The sequence below is a fragment of the Arvicanthis niloticus genome, chromosome 26 (assembly GCF_011762505.2).
Source record: "Arvicanthis niloticus isolate mArvNil1 chromosome 26, mArvNil1.pat.X, whole genome shotgun sequence".
NCBI classification, from domain to species: domain Eukaryota; kingdom Metazoa; phylum Chordata; class Mammalia; order Rodentia; family Muridae; genus Arvicanthis; species Arvicanthis niloticus.
This window is the reverse complement of record NC_133434.1, coordinates 514,213-536,453: the sequence shown is the minus strand read 5'-3', so window position 1 is coordinate 536,453 and position 22,241 is coordinate 514,213.

The following is a 22,241-nucleotide window of genomic DNA, read 5'->3' as shown; positions in this document are numbered from 1 at the left end:
ACTGCAAATTTTATGATTTCATTTTAAAACAACTGAGTAATAACTATTCTATTGAGTAAATGTACATTTTCTTTATCCATTCTTTTGTTGAGTGACATCTAGGTCATTTCCAATCTGCTCTACTATGAACAGAACAGCAATGAACATGGTTGAGCAAGTGTCTCTGTGGTGTTCTTTGGGTATATGCCCAAGAGTTCTAGAACCCCAAGTCTTTAGGCAGCATTGCTAGATTCCTACCTCTGCCTCTTGGGAGGGATCTCAAAATGAGTTTAAGGTCACAGCAAATGAAAAGAAAAACAGGTGGAGAAGAAATTGAAAATATATAAGAACAGCTCAGTAGCATGGATAAGGCAGATCTAGGATGAGGGATCCTGGGTCCTATAGGACAAGAATGTTCTTCCAATGAGAAAGTCATTCAAGAATTTCAAATACCCGCTCCCCAAAAGTCAGAGATCCCACACTGCAGACAGAGAAGGGAGAAGGCTCTGGGTTTGAGTTGCTTTAGGTGTTAGACTAGTGAACTCAATAAACGCAGGCTCAGGACTGGTGATTAAGAGGAATCCTCTCAGAACATTTTTCACAGTGTGATGCAGAAAATAATTAGGACAAAGGGGAGATCTGTGAGCATCCTCTTTCTCTCTTTGTCTCCCTACTCCTCCCATCAGCTTCCTAAGGTTGGAAACAGACTTGTTTCTTGTAACTCTTTCTTATCAGGACTTTGGAGAAAACAAGAAAAGGGTAGTCCAGTCAGGTGAATGCCTCAGCTAGGAACATTCCTGGAGCCTGAGCACAAGCCCTGTGTCAAATTGGCCTATGCTGGCCCACACTTTGGACTCGACTATAAGATGGTGAGTTGATAGGGGGAAGGAAGGGAGTCTCCACTTTTTCTTTTTCCTTGAAAAGCATTTGTTGTATCATTTGATCTATAAACATTCACTTAAGAGACTAAAAAACAAAACAAAACAAAACAAACAAACAAACAAACAAAAAACCCTTTTATTTGAAAGTTAGGGGAACCAAACAGAAATCCCTCTTGCCAGAGTGAGAATGGTCAGATATGAGCTGTGCCTTCCAGGTAGACTCTGAGAGCTTTGGATTTGCCATGTCCCCACATGGCTTTTGACTGCAGAGCTCAGAGGCTGAAGCCCAGAGACTTGCTGCCAGCAACCTCTCTTCCACACTCTGCTTGGCTCAGGGCCCTGATGGCTCCAGCCAAGGAACTGTGGCCCTGAGACCACAGGCATGATCGTATGTCCTCATGCGTGTGTCGGTGAGTCCGAAGAATTGCTGGTGTCATGCATTTTCAGTTTCTCTGCTCTAGGAGTCCACCTTGACATTTGCCTTGACCCTGGTCACATCTTCTCAGTCACTACCATTTACTTTCCATCTCTCTGAGCTCAGAAAATAAATTCCCTTAGGCCCCTGGGTCTTTGGGGTGGAACACAATTTCCAGGACACTTGAAGTTCAGTGTGGGAACTGGAAGACCCTAAGCCTCTTTGTTACCTTTGCAGACAGATGTGGAAGAAACGTTTACATCCTGATTTATTTAATTACTGTGATATGGAAACTCTTCTTAACAGTTTATTTTTTAAATGCATTTACTGCAGGCTCTGGATCCTGTACCTGAATTTCTTTACATTAGTGTGGAAACCAAAGTTCAACACTATCATTTTCCAGTGCCTGCTGTGGATAAGACCATATTTTGTGAACTCACGGAGAAGCTAAGAGGTCTTCCCTCCTGGCATCTTGAATCCTCATCTGTTACCCAAAGGGAACAAGCCTGGCTGCCAGTTCTAAGGTCTGTACACATAGAACAGACTTGATTGTTATCAAGCTTTCAAAAGACCAAATGGGAGGAAGAGAACAAGTTGGCCAGGGGCTAGTCCCTGGACTCAGCCAAGGTGAAGTCTCCAGAGATTTATCTCAGAGCAATATGTCCTCAAATCCCTCTTTTGTCTTATCTTGGAAGGTCAGGATTGGCAGCCAAGAACAATTTTCCAGGATCAAAACTTCCCCTCCTGGGTAGGGTGTGTAACTTGCAATAGAACGCTTACTTTCCAGCAGAAGCGGCCCCTCCACTGTGAGCAATCCTCTTCCTCCTTTCTTCCCCAAAAGTTTTGCTAGATTCTACTCTATAACTCAGTGACCTTTCCAGGGTTTTCATTATAAATATAAGACCTTCTTAAGGAGAACAAACAAACAAACAAACAAACAAAATAAAACAAAACTCCAAACCTCCCCTAGCTTTGCTATATAAGCTCCCAGAAACAAGCTTCAATTATTACTTAAGACCCTAAAACCAGAATTTCCAAAGAACCATGTGGGGTGGACTTTGTAGTGTGGCATATCTCAAAGGGGCCTGGATGGTGTGTGTGCCCCACATATGGGGCCACATGTTCCATGGATAGTTGGATTGGCTCTGTCTCTGGGGCCTCTCTGGCTCTTCTGTCAGCAAAGCATCCTCTGGAGGAGGCAGAGGAAACTTCACTTCTCTACCCACAGAGTAGCCAGAGACTGCCAAGAGACCTGGAGATTGGCTGTAGCCCTGAGGTGAAGAGTGAGGGCTCTATAGTCAGGCCCTCCCAGCTGCTTCCTAGCTGTGTAGGTTCAGACACATTCTTGTCTCCAAGACTCCTGCTTCTCATCTGTAAATAGGGGCTAATAAAGTCTGCCTTATGAGGTTGCCCCCATGGTTATGGAAATAGTACAAAAGGAATGTTTGGCAGAATGAGACTCATAGTAAGTGGTCAACCCATGGTAGCCATTAACATGTATAGATCTATCTGTAATGATGTTTCTTCCTGGATGGAAACAGATCTCTATAAAATCTTGAAACAATTGCCAACTCTTGTCCCTGTCTCCTATACAATACAATACTATACTATACTATACTATACTATACATTTTTGTTTGTCTGGTTAATATCCAGCCCAACCTACATATTCTCATTAATCTAACTTGCCAATGAGTGGAAGAATGCACTGAGTTAATAGGAGGAACTAGCAACTTGCAGTGAATCTCTATGTGCTCCTCTGGAGATGACATGCAAATCTGACTTGCTGAGGTCCTCAGCATCCTCTTCAAGAAGTTTGCTTACAAAGAACTGAGATGTCTTTCATCATCTAAAGAAGTTGCAGAAGTTGAGAATTCACTTGGGGATGAGGGTCTTGGGAAATTTTGCTATTTTTATCCCACCCTTGACCCAGGAAGGTCTCATTCCAGTGCACACACTCCCAGGGCCCTCATTTACACAAACCCCTTTAAATGATACCTGAGTTGTATATTGAATAGCCTGAAGGGCTGCAAGTGGCAGACCCAGACATTTTAAGACAGATCTAGACCCCATGACACAACTATTTACTTTTCAAAGGATGTTTCATTTTCAAATGGCCTGAAAGAAAAAAATGAACCAGGAAGATCAAGGACAATATGGCACATCTGCAAAGGAGGTATGGCCATCCTCTCTGGGAGCACTATGCTGGAGTTGAGCATATTAACTCACAAAACTGGACTAAGCATGTGTCTTTCAAGCTCTGTAGAAACAGTATTTACACTATTGAAAATGACATATCCACAAACTCAGGTTTCCTTCCCAATGCCCGCTCCAACTCAGAGAGCCCTTTGTTAAATATTTGTAGTGCACTATTGATGAGGAAGATAATTAAAAGTTCTGGGCAGTGTGTCTAGGACTAGTCACACATCACTGGTAAAAAGGAATTTTGCTTGCTAAGTGCAGTATGAGAATTGTTTACAGGCCCATGTTGTTAAGAATGGCTGTTTTAACTTTTTAGTGCTGGAATACATAGGAATTTGCCAGAAACTCTGATTGGGCCTAACTCTATCTTGATAGACTGTGGTTACTGAAGGACTCAGGTGACTGGAGTTTCTCAGTGCTTTATTCTTGCCCCCTTCTCTCCCTACCCTATGTGTGTAAACCCAGAAACACTTGCACAAACATACCAGGCAAGTGTTCTGCCACTGAACCACATACCCAGTATTAGAGTTTGGACCTTAATGTCCCTTCAAGGCCCATGTGTTGGAGGCATGGCTACTAGGAAGGTGATAATAGATAGTGGCACTTTTAGAGGTTGGTCCCTAGTCAGAGGTCCCAGGACATTGGGGGCCTGTGCCTTCAAAGGGATCTATTATATTCTGTTCTCTTCCCCTGTTCTATAAGGTGATTTTCTCAGATATTTGATACAGTGACAGAAAGCTGACTCACATACCTGGGAGGAAATGCAGTCACATGTGTCCTCTGTATCCCAGCTGACCCCCCTTTCTGATTTAAGTATCTGGTCTGCATCTCAGTTGTCAAAGTTCATATGATAAATTAACATTTTATTCACTGTAAAATCTAGCACACAGTAGATGTGGGTGGTACCTTTTGGTGACAGCTAGATAAAAAAAAGGGAAAAAGCTCTGCTCTCTGCCTGCTTGTGCTTGCCTTCCTGTTGAGCTGGCAAGTCTGGCAAGTTCATCCACCCTGTTGCTGCCACCATCATTCTTTACTTACATCACAACCCAGCTCCTCCAGCCTTCCAAAGTAGCATGAAGACCAGCAGCTCTCTAAGAATCTGCCAAGCCTTCAGCACCAGACTGGAACTTCTGAGGCTTCCAGTTGTGTGGACTGAGCAGCTACCAGGTTCTCAGCCTCTCCAGTATACAGACTGCCCAAGCCAGACAGTGTCAACCATCTCTGTTTAATACACATTTATTCTATTGGTTCTGTTCTCCTACAGAATCCTGACTAATACAAGCATTATGTCAGTTCTTGTTATTGTGACAACTATCTGAAGATGCTAATTTCAGAGGTTTCCACCCATGGTTGGCTTGTTCCATTGTTATGGACTCATAGCGAGGAATAACATCATAGTAACAGGAGATTAAAACCAAGCAAAGTTGCCTACCCTACCATGTGCATGAAGGAGGGGGTTGGGGACAAGTACAGTGGGGACAAAGTATAGCTTTCCAGGGCATACTTGCAATAGTGTACTCTGTCCTGTCAGGCTTTCCTTTTAGTTTGTCACTACTGCCCAGTAAGCCATCAAATTATGTATCAACCAATGCATTAACCCAGAGATTCAGTCAGAGTCCTTATTTTGAAATTACTCCAAAGTCCATCAGTTGGCAACCATGCTTTTAATCTAGGAACTTCCTGGGGATATTTAATTAAACCGCAACAGGTATGTTATGTTCAAATTGTTGTACATATATTATCTCATATAAATTTGAGAGCTCCGTGGATCAACTACTGTTATTATGTTCCCATGGAACATCCAAGTTCCCTAAGACAGAGACAGTGCTCACTAGATACAAAAGCAGGTCTGCCTCAAAATAGGTGGCAACATTCTTAAAATGGAAAAAATTTTAAGTTTTTTTTGAGATTTAATATAATGACATCATTTCTTTTTTCCTCTTCCTCCCTCCAAACTCTCCCACATATCCCTCCTCATCTTTTTCAAATTCATCAGTTCTCTTTCAATAATTATTGTTACATGCATATATATATATATTTCTAAATATAGCCTGTTCTGTCTGTATGTTACTTGTATATTTGTGTGTGTGGTAGTATAGTAACAATGAGAAACCTAACTCCTAAGCCACATGTTCCTCTTTGCTGCTTGTTAATTTTAACAAGGCAACTGGTGGTTTGGGCAGACAGCTTGCTTTTCTATTAACTATAGATTTTCCTTCTATGGATTTCCTGTTTGTAATTTGGAGGTAAGAGTCTTGGAGGCAGGAAGCCTGAATCCTCCCAACCCAACCAGAGCAGCCCTAAGAATTTGGGATTTTGGTTCAAGAAGAGAAGAAGAAGAAAAACGAGAAGGAGGGGGAGGGGGGAGGAGGAGGAGAAGGAGGAGGAAGAGGAAGAGGAAGAGGAGAAGGAGGAGGAAGAGGGGAAGATGAGAACAGCAGCAACAAGAACCAGAGGAAGAGGAGGAAGAAGAGGAATAGGAACAAGAAAAGAAGAAGAAGAAGAAGAAGAAGAAGAAGAAGAAGAAGAAGAAGAAGAAGAAGAAGAAGAAGAAGAAGAAGAAGAAGAACAAAGAAGAAGAAGAAGAAGAAGAAGAAGAAGAAGAAGAAGAAGAAGAAGAAGAAGAAGAAGAAGAACAACAACAACAACAACAACAGGAGGAGGAGGAGGAGGAGGAGGAGGAGGAGGAGGAGGAGGAGGAGGAGGAGGAGGAAGAGGAGAAAGAGGAATAGGAACAAGAACAAGAACCAGCAGTTGCACTGAAAAGGGCTATGCTCACTTGTATCCAGTTTGCTGCAGGAACTGCAACTACATGGTGTGCACTCTAGTTTTTAATCAGGAACATAGCAAAGGTGACCACTGTTAGGGATATTTCTGAAGTACATGTCTTCAAAGTTTATGTACTTCACAAGCTCTGTGTCCAGCTGCACGACTCCATGGCATATGCCATTCATAGCAAGGCAGTTAGGAATCCATTTCTTGAAGCCCCACTGGAGCTGCCTCACAACTTACATCAAAGCATTGTTAGAAAGCAGGCTTCATGGAACAGAAAATGTCCATCTTGGAAAAATAAAATAAAACTGCAATCATAAGAAGAAAAATGGAAATTAGGAGAAGGGAAGTGCACTAGAGAAATGTATTCAGAACTGAGATGTAGAAGAAAACTAAGTGGCCATTGTAGTGTGGCCATAGGGGATCATTTGTTCAAGTGCAGATAGGAGATGCACAGTGGGTTCCATGTATCTGTGGGTTCTACATTCGAGGAGTCAAAGTATTTGCTTTTGTGTGGTGATGTATACTTTTAGTTCCAGCACTCTGAAGGTGGAGGCAGGAGGACTGCAAGGTTAAGGTCATTTTAGGCTACATAGCAAGACCTTTATTTAAAAAAAAAAACCAAACAAAGAAACATAAAAACCTCACAAAACAGAAACAACAATAAAACAAACCAAAAATTCAACCAGATGAAAAAAGTAACATTTGTATTGAACACATACAGGGCTTTCTTTGTTAATATGTCTGGCATTTACATGATATAAAATAGTATAAATAACTTAGAGATGATTTTAAGTATACCAAAGGATGTGAAAGATTCTATGCAAATACTAACCATTTTATATAAGTGACCTGAACATCCATAGCATTTGCTATCCATGAGGGTCCTGGAACCTATCCCTTGGTCACTTCTTAGTTACTTTTCTATTACTGTGACAAAACACTATGACCAAGACAACTTATAAAAGAAAGCATTTAATTTTGGCCTCATAGAGGACTAGAGTCCATGATTGTCATGTCAGAGAACATGTCAGCAGGCAGGCAGACATAGTGTTAGAGCAGAAACTGAGAGCTTACATCTAACCCACAACCATGAGGCAGAGAGGAGACACTGGGAATGTCCCAAGTCTTTTGAAACATTAGTGACACTCTTTCTCCAATAAGACCATGACATCTCATCTTCTTTAAACAGTGATGCTGACTGGGAACCAAGCATTCAAATATATGAGCTTATGGAGCTTATGGAGCCAGTTATCACTAAAACCACTATAGTTACCAAGGGACAAATGTAATGAGGAAGAACTGAGTGCAAAGGACAACTTGGAGGATCACCACAAGTAGCTGAGGATGACTGTGCTGGCTAGTTTTGTCCACTTGATATAATAACTTATAATTACCTGGGAAGAGACTCTTAATGAGTAATTATCTAGATCAGGATGGGCAGCAGGGGATTGTTTTGATTGTTAATTGACGTAGGATGACCCTCAAGGTGGGTGTGGCATCTTTTCAGGGGCTGGGCCATAAACTGTGTAAGAGTTGAGAAAGCTAACTAATTAAACAACAATCAGTAAACAAGCAAGCAAGCAAGGATGCTTATTCTCTTAGCTTTTGACTGTGGGTGAGACATGCTTAGCTACTTGAGTCTCTGCTTTGAATTCCCTAAAATGATGGACTGTAGCTTAGAAAGTCAGACAAACCAAGCCTTTCCTTCCTATGCTGTCTGTGTAGGGATTATTCTATCACAGCAACAAGGAAGAAAACTGAAGGAGGCTTTGAGCCTGGGAGATCTGGGGAAGGGATTAAGATAATAACAATGGTGAAAATCCAAGAAGAAACCCTGATCTCTGTGGACCAACAGAGTTTTTGTCAAGTTGAACTTGAAGAGTGGCAGAGTCATGGAAGTGAAATGGAGTCTCATTAGAAAGAGAGTTTACCCTCCCTCCCTTCTATGTAGGATTGAAGCATCCTCACATTGGACTTCCTTCTTCTTAAGCTTCATGTCTGTGAGTTGTATTGTGGGTATTCTGAGATTTTGGGCTGATATCCACTTATCAGTGAGTACATACCATGTGTGTTCTTTTGTGTCTGGGTTACCTCACTCAGGATGATATTTTCTAGTTCCATCCATTTGCCTGCGAATTTCATGAAGTCATTGTTTTTAATAGCTGAGTAGTACTCTAATGTATAAATGAAACACATTTTCTGTATCCATTTTTTTCTGTTGAGGGACATCTGGGTTGTTTCCAGCTTCTGGCTATTATAAATAAGGCTGCTATAAACATACTGGAACATGTGTCCTTGTTATATGTTGGAACTGGGAGAGAGAAAAGAGGGGGAGGGAAAAAGAAGGCACAGGATGAGGTATGAGAAGAGACAGGAGAGAAGTATAGAGGGTCAGGAAATTGAATAGAAATATGTAGCCGTGGGGGATGGGGAACTGGGGGTAGGCACTAAAAGTCCCAGGGGCCAGGGAAGGGAGAGGCTCCCAGGACCCAACAGGGGTAGTCAACAAATGGGAGATAGAACCTGTAGAGACAACTTCCAGTAGATAGGCATGGCCTCCAGTTGAGAGATGGGGCCACTCACCCATCACAAATTTTTTTAACCCAGAATTGTTCCTGTTCAAAGGAAAGACAGAGAGAGAAAATGGAGCAGAGACTGAAGGAAAGGCCATCTGGAGACTGCTCCACTTAGGGATCCATCCCATCTGCATACACCAAATCCTGACACTATTGCTGATGCCAAGAAACACTTGCTTACAGGAGCCTAGGATAGATGTCCCCTGAGAGCTTCTGCCAGCCTCTGACTAATACAGATGCAAATACTCGTGGCCAACCATCAGCTCAGGGACCCCAATAAAAGACCTAGGGGGAGGAGTGAAGAAGCTGAAGGGGATTGCAATCCCATAGGACTAATATCAACTAACTGGATCACCCAGAGCTCCCAGGAACTAAACCACCAACCAGAGTACACATGGAGGGATCCATGGCTCCAGCAACATATGTAGCAGAGGATGGCCTTGTCTGGCATGAATGGGAGGGGAGGCCCTTTGTCCTGTGGAGGCTCCATGCCTCAGCATAGGAGGATGCTAAAGTGGTGAGGCAGGAGTGGGTGAGTGGGTATAGGAATACTCTCATAGAGGTAAAGGGGAGAGGGGATGAGGTGAAGGGTTTGTGGAGGAGAAACTGGGAAGGAGGATATCATTTGAAATGTAAATAAATAAAATGACTAATTAAAGAAAATAATAAAGAATAAAGAAAGAGCTCACTGCTAAGGTATAGGTTGTGCACCTCTCTGGAAGGAGGTAAAACAGAAATTGCAAGTGAGGAAGACACACTGGAAAGACAAAAACAGAATGAGCAGAGAAGTGAGGAGGAAGATGACCAAGAGGTATTATGGTCCATTGCCAAGTTGCAAGAACATTTCAACAAGACCTTAAGCATGCCAGGAGCTATAGATGGGAAGGGAAGGGAGAAGAGAGGCCCTGGTGATACCCTTGAAGAGAAGGAGCAGGAGACTGCTAGCTTTTGATATCTTAGTATTCACAAGAGCTGCTTACGCTTCGTCCACTTATAATTCATTCAAGACTTGTCTGCTGAACAAAGCAAGCACTGGGGACTCAACAGAGAACAAAGGGGAGAGTTTCCTTGTTTCACAGACCTTACCACTCAGACTGGCTCCATGATTATTTAATTAGTATATGATAGCTCACTCTGGGGATTAGAAAAGCGTTTCTTAAGAAAGTGACGTTGAAACCAAGACCAAATGGGAGTTGAGCAGATCAAAGAGTAGAGAGGGTTAGATGGAGAGAGGAAGAGAGGAAGAAATCATCCAGGGGCATTAGGCTGAAGGAAACACCTTTGGGCTTCATGAGTGGAAGGGAACATTTTGTTTAGTATCCTTTATGAAGCCAATACATATTTGCATGCCTTCAAGTAGGAGAGTTAGGTCAGAGTGTGCTTATGGAAAGGGAGACTCAGTTTAGGAGACAGGATTTTAAGAAGGCCCCGCAGTGAGCACCCTGGTGTCATACCCTATGTCATCTCTATTCTTTTAGCATGAGTGGGTCCTATGTCTTGCTTCTAGTTGATGGAAGATGACAAAGGTAGAATGTTGTACTTATGATTTTCCTATTTTATTCAAAACTTGTCTTATTGTAAGACAATGTAACTATAGATACCAGAGAAACACATGATGCAAAATGTCTTTGGAGAAAGCTATGTGACAGAGAGCTAAAGGTGCCTTCTGGCTGATAGACACTGAGAATGGAAGAGCTTTACCACAGAGCTGCATGGGAGAGATGATCAGAACACAGCTGGATGAACTGGAAGAGGGTTCCTCCTCAGTTGAGCCTTCTGCTGAGGATGTAGCCCCGCTGGTATCTGACTGCAGGTTCTGAGAGTTGAGCAGGTGCCAATGTAAGCTGTGCCCCAGTCCTTGGCACATAGAAATGGTCAGATAATAAACATGCCACCATATACTGGCAAGTTTCTTGGAGTTTGTATACAGAAAGAGAAAAGTAATATGTTTAATATATATTTTAGATGGAAATATTGGCGGATGTAAGGATGAAGCAGAGGAAGCTCAGAAAGCAAAAAGGTTAGAAGCAGCTCTAGCTGTGTGGTCTGGGTGATTGATGGGCAAAAGACACAGAGTAGATGGGGGAAAAAGTAAAAAGGGAAGAGAGAGAACTGGGCTTTTCCCAGCATTTCATTGTCTTTCTCAGTGGCTCAGCAACCCAGTGCTGAGGTATTGCAGCCTTCTATGGATCAGCACTGAAAGTCACTTAAAAATGTTTTTCCTCATTTATATATTTCATTGATAAAATCATTACATACATACATTAAATAAAATTTTTATTTAAAAATAATTTCATAGGCTAGAATGTCATCCATAATTCTATCACTTTCAAATCTTTCCAGCCTCTTGGCATGCAAACATACCTCTACATAGCTCTAATTGCAATCACTTAGAAAACTGTAATTACTATTTATATTTTACAGTTACAGTATTTACACATGATCCTTATAGAGGAAATACATAATGTTGAAATTTCCTTCACCTTAAACATTCTTCCACATATTTCACAATTTTTGCTACTTTATGGCTTCCTAATAGTATATAAAATCAACAATTTTATATTTGTAGGAGTAATAGTTCTAAATTTATAGATTATACTTAAAACTCATTTTAGCACAAATGAGTTCTTTTTCTTTTTAGAAAAAGAGTAGGGTTAAATTTTTTTTAAGTGAGGTTACACTTGCAAAGATGAGAAACATATTTATGGAAATTGACATACATGCCCTTAACAATAGACATCAAGATGTAATCAAATACTGCCTTTCTCCATATCCCAGAATAACAGTTATTTGAAATTATTCTTTATTTATTTTTCTTAATGATTATTTACCTTTAAGATGGTAATCTACCCAGGGGTGGGTGAATGGTTGGAAGAGCCAATAGCCAGTTTGTGGCACATGTTATCACCCAGAGCCATGCAGACTTCCGTGTTCTGTGCTACAGCCTGAAGCTATGTCTACAGTCATGCCTGGGGAGGTTGGGTGGGAGAGCATATTGATGTGATGTGCCCTGCCACTTGAGGCCATGATGATGTATGGTCCTGTACTACTGCTAAGAGTCATGTCTGGGCCCATGGTCTTACTGCAGCTCAGTTCTGTGTTGATGTCCATAACCCATGTTGCTACCAAGGGCCATGTGGCTGTCCGTGGTCTGTACTGCAGCCTGAATCCTGAAGCTGTGTTGATGTCAGTAGGCCATGCTGCCATGTTGCCATGGTGCCATGTTGATGTTCAGGGTCTGGGAAATCCCCAAGGACATTGTCTGGGTCTTGCTGCAGCAGAGACAGTGTTTGAGGTCTGTGCTGTTGCCAGAAACTGTATAGAGATCCATGATCTGTGCTTGCATTGACTGTGAGGAACAAGAAGGCTACTTTTGCTGTGATACTAGTTGACTGCAGATGCACAGTTGAGAAGGAAAAACATGGAAGGCTTCTGTAACAAGCCCAGGCCTCTGTAACAAGCTCCCCACCAAAGAAGCAGCCTAGACAGAAAGCCTTCTAAAAGAACTCTTAAAAGTGGGATAAAGCAGAGACCTATCAGCCACCACGTGACCCTGGCCATCAAATGCTATGCAAATGTCCCTTGTCTGGGCTGCTGCTTGGTATTATGTAGATGTCCAAGGAGTATGCAGAGCAGGCTATGCCTCTCACTGGCTGTGATACTTGGGAGAGCTGGCCCACTTTTCAATGGCTGCAGCATTCAGGAGAGTGGGCCATGTGCTTCAACCGGGCAGCACAAAGTTAGCTCTACCTCTGTCCCTGGTGGCATGGGTATGGGTGAGCTGGTACTGTCCTTCACTGGCTGTGGCATGTAGGTGAGCTACCCCTAGCTGGGGCAGTGCTGGAGAGTTTGCCATGGTGGTGTGGGTGTGAGAGAGCTGTCAGGTTGACCAAGTGAGGAAATACTCAGGCCCAGATCCAGAGCTTTGAGTTGGCTCATCCCAACATCAACTCAATCTATGAGCTGCTAAAGTATGTGAAGGGGCTGGTCCTGAAGATATTAACCTGCAGAATCTTCATGACACAGGGCAACAACAGGATATTTGAGAGGAGTCTCTGTGAGGGTCCAGTACTGATAGTGTAGCTGAAGTCAGAGGCCAGTAACTCATTGAACTCAGAGAACAGTAACTCATTGTAGTGAACATTTGCAAGTAAAGCTTTTTAGACAAAAGGATATACTGTGTGACACATTGTGAGACACTGTGTCTTCCATGACAAGAATTAATTAATTTTTATTTTCTGTTTTTTTTGGGGGTGATGCAGAGGCAAAGGGCAAATATAAAGGGATGGGAAGTTAAATTTTTTTCCTAAAAAATGTGTGGTGGATATGTTGAAGAGTAACTCTCCACAACTGATAGCTTCTGGCAAAGCTGCAGTAAGGGGAAAACTCAGTTCTATTTAAGGGGTAGGCCTGAGAGTTTGACCTTGCTCCAGTAAGTATATACAAAACACAATTTGGGCTTGTTTGTTTGTTATTTACTTCTTTGGGGGGAATAACAAGGAGGGTAGCGGATATGGAAGGACTAAGAAGGGATTGTGATTGGGGTGCGTGATATAACTTTCCCGGAGAATCAATAAAAGTGTTATGTAGAAAAAAGTAGTGACCTACTTCAGTCATAGAGGTACACTTTCCACAGATCTGGTCATCTGTCCATCTAGTGATTCATTCTTCCAGATTTATCCACCCACCTGCATCTACTAACAAACCCAGCCACCTGGTCATATATCCACTTAGTATTTGGTCCACATACATACACACCCAACTACCCACCCACTCATTCATGCAGTCAGCCATCCATCCACCCAACAGATACAGAATATGCAGCTATTATGTCCAAGCACAATGTTTCCACCAACATTAGGAAAAAGTGATTTTCTTCATTTTTTTTTAAATAGCTAAAGTTTCTCTGACATATTTCACCCTGCCTCCTTCAAGTCTGTCTTTGATGTTCCTACTAATCTATTTTCATTGGGTTAAAAGTATTGGCAGAAAGAATTCCTAGCACCTCTTGTTTGGTTCTCTTTCCTTCTCCTGTTGCAGACAAATAGTGAAGATAGACCAGTATTGTTCTCCTGATGAAGTAAAGCAGCTTGTGGGATGCACAGGAAGGGAGCATTAATCCATGGCGATATGGTCTTCCCACAAATGCCAGAGCTGTCAAGAAAGAAGACAAGATAATCGCATTAAAGTGAAGTCTGTTGTTTTCTGCAAGGAGGGGAGCTGAAGGGAGGCAGGCAACCCAACAATTCTTGAGAGATACTTCCGTTAGGTTTTATCCCTCACACAGTTCTGTTTTTCATAAATTGCAACATGGCTAATTGATTGTGCTTTGCTACCTATCTACCAAGAGCAGGGCTTTGGGAAGGGGGGTAAGAGAAATGGAGGGTATATCCTCCTAGCCTTCATCCAGAGTGGGAAGGAAGGTGACCTCTCTTGGTGCTTGTCTCTCTTATTTTCCTTATTTCCCTCTTCTCCCTCCCTTGTAAGTAACATTTTTTTTTTAATCAAGCAATGGGTACTTGTTTCAACTAATCTCATTTGTAATCACAGCATCTCTGGATAGAAGCTTTGACTTAGTCTAGTGACTACATGAATATTTTCTGACAAAACTTGCTTTTGTTCCCACTATGGACCTCCCCTCATAGAAAAATGACTCTGAAACCAAATGCGCTCGCTCAGTGTCTAGTGCTTGTGACCCGACTCCATCCACACTAATTGTTTCCATTCTTAACTAGACCTCAGCGTTTATTTGAAGCTATTATTCATCCTGCCCAGCTTCCCTTTTGCACTTGCTCTTTGGAGCCTTGTAATTTTACTTACCTCCTTGTCTTCAGTGTCTTTCATTCTTTTGCAGCCCAACACCTGGCTCTTAAGTTGTCTTTGCTAAGAGACTTCCTCTTCACATGGACTTGCCCTTTGTAGAGGCTTCCTTGGTCCATGTGTTTCTTCTAGTTTTCCTTAAAAAAAAAAAATCCTAACTCTATTCAGAACAATCAATAAAATATCCAAGGTATGTTTATGGGTAAAGTGTTGTATCTTGGGGTGAGAGGAAGGACATTTGGTCTCCACTCAGAAGTTTGCAGGTTGTTAAAGTACACAGGAACTCATTTTTTTCAACTACCAAAGAATATTACCACCAATCCAATAGCCACACCCTTGAACATATCCTGGTATATTCCCCGTCCATCCATGTATCTGTCAGTTTGGTCATCTGAGTCCTTTACTATATTAAATTCTCCTGAGTACAGGGGCTTTCAAACCTATGGGTTTCATTTAGTTCTTAGTATGCTTCATATCAACCCTGAGAAACCTCTATTGTTTTCTGTTTTTTAGGTATGCTAGATAGTAGTAACCCTGATAGTGAATCCAGACAGAGGAGGAGGAAAGAGATTGATTCCTTCGACTTGGGGTGGTTAAGGAGTGAACCTTGGGGTGAGCACTAAGAACGTACAGTGTGCATGTAGTTATGTGTATGTGTGTGGGAGCATGCAGTCTTCCAAGGAAGAGATAAAGGACAGACAAAAATATGGGGGCTGGGTATAACAAAAGTGGAGTTAAGGGGATATAGACCAGTCTGGCTAAAGTGAAGGGCTGTGGTTTTGTCAGGGTGTTACATCCTGGAAGAGAAGGCTGAGGTTGACAGGTTGCAGTGTTTGGGAAGCCTGGTGGCTGCTTACCTCTCTTGCTCAGTTTCCCACCTGCTTTCGAGCAGTTTCTCTTTCTCCCTGAGCCTTTTCGTCAATTTGACTTTCCTTAAGGACTGGGACTGGATTTCTGCAGGCATATCAAGTTACAAGGTCTAATATGATGCTTGGATACTGTACATGGCTATGCTCTTAGTGAAAACATCTGGTTTACCTCTGCATAAACCTGCCTGTTCTTGAGTGCTCCGAGCCTCTGTGTTTACAGAAGGCTCTCGGCTGCCTTCTGTTATTTACAGCATGCTGCTTCGGTTCTCATACAGAAAACTGTAGTCCTCCAGTGTCTCTCAGCTAAAACTCATAAAACCCTAGAAAGCTGGAGAGGGGAAGCAATTTTGAAAGCATCTTTACTCAACCCTTCATTACATAGATGATGAAACTGAGATTCGTAGGGCAGTCATTTGTCTAAGTTTGCACTACCCACTTGCCCACTCATATCTGCTGTTGTGTTCATTCACATAGTAAAACATTTAAGAAGTTCCTCTACAGGTGCCATGGTGAAGTGAACACAAATGAAACTCAAGGAAAAAACCAGAGGAAATCTCATTCTATTTGTGGCAGAGTCACAATGAGGACTCATACTGAGATCTGAGGGAAGGAAGTCCACTGTGGCTTGTGGAGTTGGGCCTCACAAAACAGAAATCTACATATAAGTGGACTTTGAAACAGGAATGAGGAGTGAGCCAGGCTGAGATGGAGCAACAGCTTTCCAGGCTAGAAGAAGAGCAGGACACACCAAGAGTCATGAGCCTTGGTTGGGGAGCCTGGTAATGGTCAAAGGCAATGACAGTGGTGTGAGCGTCCTTAGTAATAGAAGATGGAAATAAGGCTATAGAGGAAGGTCGGCAATTACCTGTGAAGGTCCCATGTTCCCTGCTAAAGCAGCAAATGAGTCGGTGACTATCTTCAACCAGGACATGACCTGGGTGGGATTTTTTTCCCTGTTGCACAGTAACACTCCTGGGATTGTGACAGGTGATACAACATAGCAAAAGCTGGTAGCAGAGATGATAAGAGGAGTATTCATGCTTACATGACAGAATGCTGGCTTCAGCTACTGGTCACAGATTTGCAGATAGGAAGGCAGCTTTGGAAGGCAAGGTGGTATGGAAGGAATTGGCATCAGCAATCGGCTGGTTCCAGGGACTAGAAAAAAGAAAGACAGGAGGCTGCTTGGCTGGCATGTAGGCGAAGATGTATAAGGTAAAAATGAAGCAGAGGGGAAAGTGAAGGACTTGGTCACAGTCTTTTAAGGGGACCAGAGGAACTAGACTGTAGTCACTAGAGACTGAGTCTGGGCATTCATATCTCGCTGTTTCTGTCAGAAGTATGTGTGCCTACAGTTAAAAGGCAAAGTATGAAGTGTTGAGTCTCGGTTCTACCTCCTGGTACACACCAAGGCCACACTCACTGCCTACTCTCTGTCTATGTCACGACTCCTCCAGTGTTCTCACTGGCTGGACCGGCTCTGTGGCCTCTCTCACTCCAGTCCAGACCAAGGCCTCTTTGTTGCTGTATTTTTTTTTTCTTTTCCCTCAAGTCATTTCCCAGGACTGATGGCATCCTAGGACTCCAGGGAAAGGCCCCGTCAGATGGAGGCTGTTTATTTAATGAAAAGAACTTAATAATTTGGTTTTGTTTGCCCTGGTGCTTTATTTTTCTTTCTACCCCCTCTGCCTTCCCTGGGCTTTGCAGGGTGGGAAATGGGTCAGTGGCTCGGCCAAAACATTCTTGAGTATTTAATTCTCAGGCTGCTTTACAAGCCTGCCTGGTTTATGTAGCTAATCTCTCTGTACCTTGTCCCTAGTGGGGAGGAGGGAATGTTGGAGAGGGTGGGCAGGGGTGATATAGGAGTGAGCAATGTCACTGTTTAGTCAAGAAAACTAAAAGCCCCACATGCTCTCAGTGCCCACCTGGGATCTGGCTGCTGTTCCTTCTTGTTTGAGCCTTTCCCTTCCGCTGTGTGTTTGTGTCACTTTTGTTTTGTTTTTGGTGTGTGTTTTCTTGTGGGTCTGTGGAAATTGGTTTGCGATGAGGTTTGAAGATTTTGGGGAATGAAGGATGAGAGATGAAGCTATAGTTTGGTTGTGGGTGGGCACCCCTGCACTCAGGCAGGTCACAATTTACCCAATGTCAACAGTGTTAGCCACACGCTCAGGAATGAAAGATGTTTTCAGGCCGCTGGTTTCTTCCTCCGAAAGCTACAGGCTCCTAAAGAAATTTCTGCTGACCCAAACTTTTCTCTACTTCCCTGCTCTTGAAAGAGCTGCACACAATTCAAACACAGTCTCTTTCTGTGTCCCTGAGTTTGGTGACATTTCTCTCCAGTCGCCTGTCATGCTGAACATTTTAATTGGAAGCTTGTCAAGGACTTTTGATCAAGTGACAATTGAGAGTGTGTGAAATGAGGGCCCAGGCTTTGGAATGCAGGGACACGTGGTGGTACAGGCCTGTGTGCCCTGTCAGAACAGGATGACTGCAGTTCTGAAGTTTCCCAACTGTCTAGAATTTCATCTTACAAAAGAATGTACATACCTAATGGATTGAACTGTGGACAGAAGAGTTTTTGTGATTATTAGTTCTAGGTTCTGTGTGAACATTTCCACAAATCACTAAACTTGCCAAATTTTAAAAGTCTGGCATCATCATCACCACCTCTACCAACATAACAATAATAATCACTGTCATCACCATTATCAACATCATCCATGATTTACAAATGAGAAAACTGAGCATCAGAGGTTAAAAGCTGTGCCCATGGTGATTCTGCTGAATGCAGAATCTAGACTAGCTCTCCTCAGGCCTACACTACCATACTATATGACTGTCACAGCATGTCACACACACTCTCAGATCAGATTTCCTACCACAGAAAATGTGAGCTCTGCTTACATGCGATTATCCCGACTTGGCAATGAGGAAACCATGACTAAGAAAGGTTAAGTGACTTGGACAGAGCCACAGGGATAATTGGTAGTAGAAGCAGATGTAGATTTTGATCTTCTGGTACTTCATCCAGAATCTTCTCAGTAATGCTAGGCTACCTGCTGTTGCTTTGACCTGTTGTACTCAGTCTTATTCTCAGACTTTTGTTCCCCAATGCAGGGTGGAAAGATCCCCTGATTTGATCTCCAGTCTTTAAATGTCACTCAAAGAACTCCAAGGAATTGAAATCAACCATAGGGCTTTCTGTGAAGGCTCAAATTCACCCCAGAATCAATAAGACAAGTATTGTATATATGATGCTAACCCAATTAAAACCATACTTACTGAGGATTAGCAAGTCTGTAATAGCTATAAATCTCTTTCAGAGTCATTAAAATGTTAAAATATGTTTCTAATAACAATGCAATCATTCACACAATTGCCCAAGTTAAAGAGAATTAAACACATACTTAGAAAGTATGGATTTCAGTCTCTAACACACAGAGCCTGCAATTCTGGAATAATGGGAATTTCTTTAAAAGAAGTGAGTGGCCAGCAGCATGAGGAAAATTGGTGGGAATCCTACTCTCCTGTGCCTGTGCCCCAGACCCGCCTGGGCCTTATTGGGTATTTCTGTTGACATTTCTCATGGTGTGTGTGCCAAGTGTTGTCACTGTGTCTCCAGATGCACTTACAGTATTTCCTGGGTGAGAGCTGAAAGAACAAAACTCCATAGTCAGTGCCAGCAGATTGGGCACACAGGCTGGCTGCAGTGGTCTCCCAATACTTGTCTGGGCCCTAGCTAACTCCTCAGTGTCACTACTGAAGTGATATATAAGAATCACATGATTGTATTATTTGGAGACAGCAAGTTTTAAAAAGTACTGTAAGATTGTTAGCTTGGTAGTGACAGAGTTTTACTGTCACTGTGGTCTTGGGGGACCCTATTTACTATAGTTGAGATGAAATTAATGGCATTATTTACCAGTATGCTGGAACTGAGCTGTTTAACATATGGTGCTTCCTACAGTGGGTTTGGCCATGTGATCAGATTGATACACCCTCATATGTCAAATCTATATTACATATTTATTCACTCAGCTCTTATACTAAGCAAATATTTGTTGAATGCCAGTTAATTGTCAGGAACTCTGTAGGCAATATAAATGGGTAGAATCAGTCATCCCCTTGCTGATGACATTCTAAAGTGTAGAGAAAACATAATTAAATGTTTTTCTCATTTACTCCTCACTTAAAAATAGTAAATTTACTAAGCAAATAATTATTGACTTTTTACTATGTACCAGGTACTAGTCTAGATTTTATATTAGGAAATTAAAGTTTTGTCTCTCATGAAATTTATATTCTTGATGAATGACATTAATTGAGAAAGCAATGAGATGCCCTAATTGCCCAATATGTTTCAAGAAGGGGCCAGCATGATGGTTGAGTGGGTAAAGTGCTTGCCATACAAATGTGAGGACCAAAATACAAAGCCAAATATGATAATGTGTGTCTGTAATTCCAGGCTCTATTACAAGATGGGAGGTGGAGAGAGGAGAATTCCTGTTCAAAAATCCTGAGCTTCCTAGCAGGGTATTTTCACTAGTTCAATCGTGGCATCGATGTTCTGGGAGATAACAAATTACTTCCTGACTCAATTTGAGGCCAACTCCATTCCTGACACTCTAGAACTGGTCAAAAGCTTATGACTGGGGGTCAGGAACAAAAGGGAGGTCATAGGCCCTATAAGGAAATCTATTATTAATCTTTGCCAGACATTTAGTTTAATTGTCTTCTAAATACATATTTTTGTTTAAATGATGTTTTATTTTTGATACAATATAATTGAGTTATATTCTTTCGCCTCTCCCAAATAATCTCAGACCATTTTACCTTCCTACCCATCTAGCTTCATCCTCTCTCTCTCCTTCTCTTTAAAAAAAAAAAAAAAACCCTACCCAAACGAAAACAAAAATCAAAATAATCAATCTAGTAAGATAACACCCAAAACAAGAAACAAACAACATACACACGCACAGAACAAAACATAAGAAAACATAAAACAAACAAACAAACAAACAAACAAACAAACAAACCACAGAGTCTATTCTGCATTGCCTAAGTATAGCTGGGCTTGTGGCCTGCCTTGGAACATGGCTGATCTATCCAGTGTCACTCCATTGAAAGAAACAGGTTTTCTCTTCCTCGGCAGGTAGCAAATAGCTTCTTTGTTAAAGATAGGACTTTGTGTCCACTTCTCCTTTTCCATGCTGGGATTTGTCTGGTTTGAATTTGTGGTTATATTCATGGAGTGAGTGCAACTCTCAGCCTTGGTCAGAGAAGCCTCTTTTGGCAGTGGGCAATGATCAAATGGGAATCCATAACTAGATGAATTCTGAAGAATATATGCCTACTGGATGGCTTCAAGTGTATTATCTATGTTACCCTTTTTATGGAAAATCAAGAAAAAGGGGCAGAGTATGGTTGGGTAGTCTAGTCTGTATATATAACATGGCTGTTACAATCATGAATACACATCAGCTGTGATTGACTGCACCATGTCTAAAGACAGAGAGACAGGAGCAGGGGCTACATGACAGAAGAAGGGACTTGGCTTGAAAGGGACAAGAGAAGGATGTGTGGTAATTGATCAACTCTATGATGGAAAAATCTGCCTCTTGTAGTATGTGGTAGTGTAGATGCTGGCTGTCACATGTGCAACATGGATTTGGTTGGTAAGTGAATAGTAACCAATTTACTTTCCCAGGATTTGGGTTCTGAGGAGGAAGGAGGTCAGCAGAAGCAGAGGGAACCTCTCATAATACAAAGAAGCCACAGGATTGGGCTGCCCGTGGAGTACAGCTACTGTGTTGCTTCCTATCACAATTTTTCTTGAGCTCTTTGTGTACCCTGTCTCTTCTCTCTGGCCCAGCCTGTGTTTGTTTCCCCATGTGTGTGGTGTCTACATCAAAGCTGTCAGTAAAGACTAACTTAAAGACTAAATGATTAAAAACCTCAGGTTCTTGTCTCAGAGTCCCCAGAAAATTTGGAAGAAGACAAAGCTTAAGAAAATGTACAGATTCTGTGTGAATCAGGCAAACCTTACCACTTTATTACTTTTAAAATTGAGATGGGGTATTATTATGAAGCACAGGATAGCCTGGAACTTACTTTAAGTTGGCCTTGAACTTGTAACAGTCCTCCTGTCTAAGTCTCCTGAGTGTTAGGATTACAGGTATCAACTCCAAGACCAATTTAGAATGTACCTTCCAAGGCAAGGTCAATTACTGGTCCTTCAGGCCTTCAGCACTATTGTGTATATAAAGATGAGACCACCTCTCCCTCTGTGGTCTCCTACATGGCCTAGAGTTAACCCAGCTCCTTCTGATGGGATGGAAGAACATGTTATTTTATCCAGCACTTAGTAGCAGCCTTATTTTGACCTGGTGGCAGGGAAGTGCCATGGATTCAGTACTGATTTTGTAAGCTATGTAGTCAATAGAGGTAAGCAAAGTAGGGTATAAAAGCTTTATGGGAATGTTCTTTATTTTCTGAAGTTTGTGCTCGGTCAATAAAGCACACATCTGCATATCTGTCACCACAGGTATGTACTATTAAGGAAACTGTACAAACCAGATGCAGATGTATATTCTGAACAAATGACTTTCACATATCCTTAAGAAAATCTTTAATTTCTTGGAATCATGTGAAAATGACTGGATCAAATGTTCATCTTGCTTTGTTACTAAGTGCAGACCCTTAGGGCCTGGAGAGATTTCTCAGTG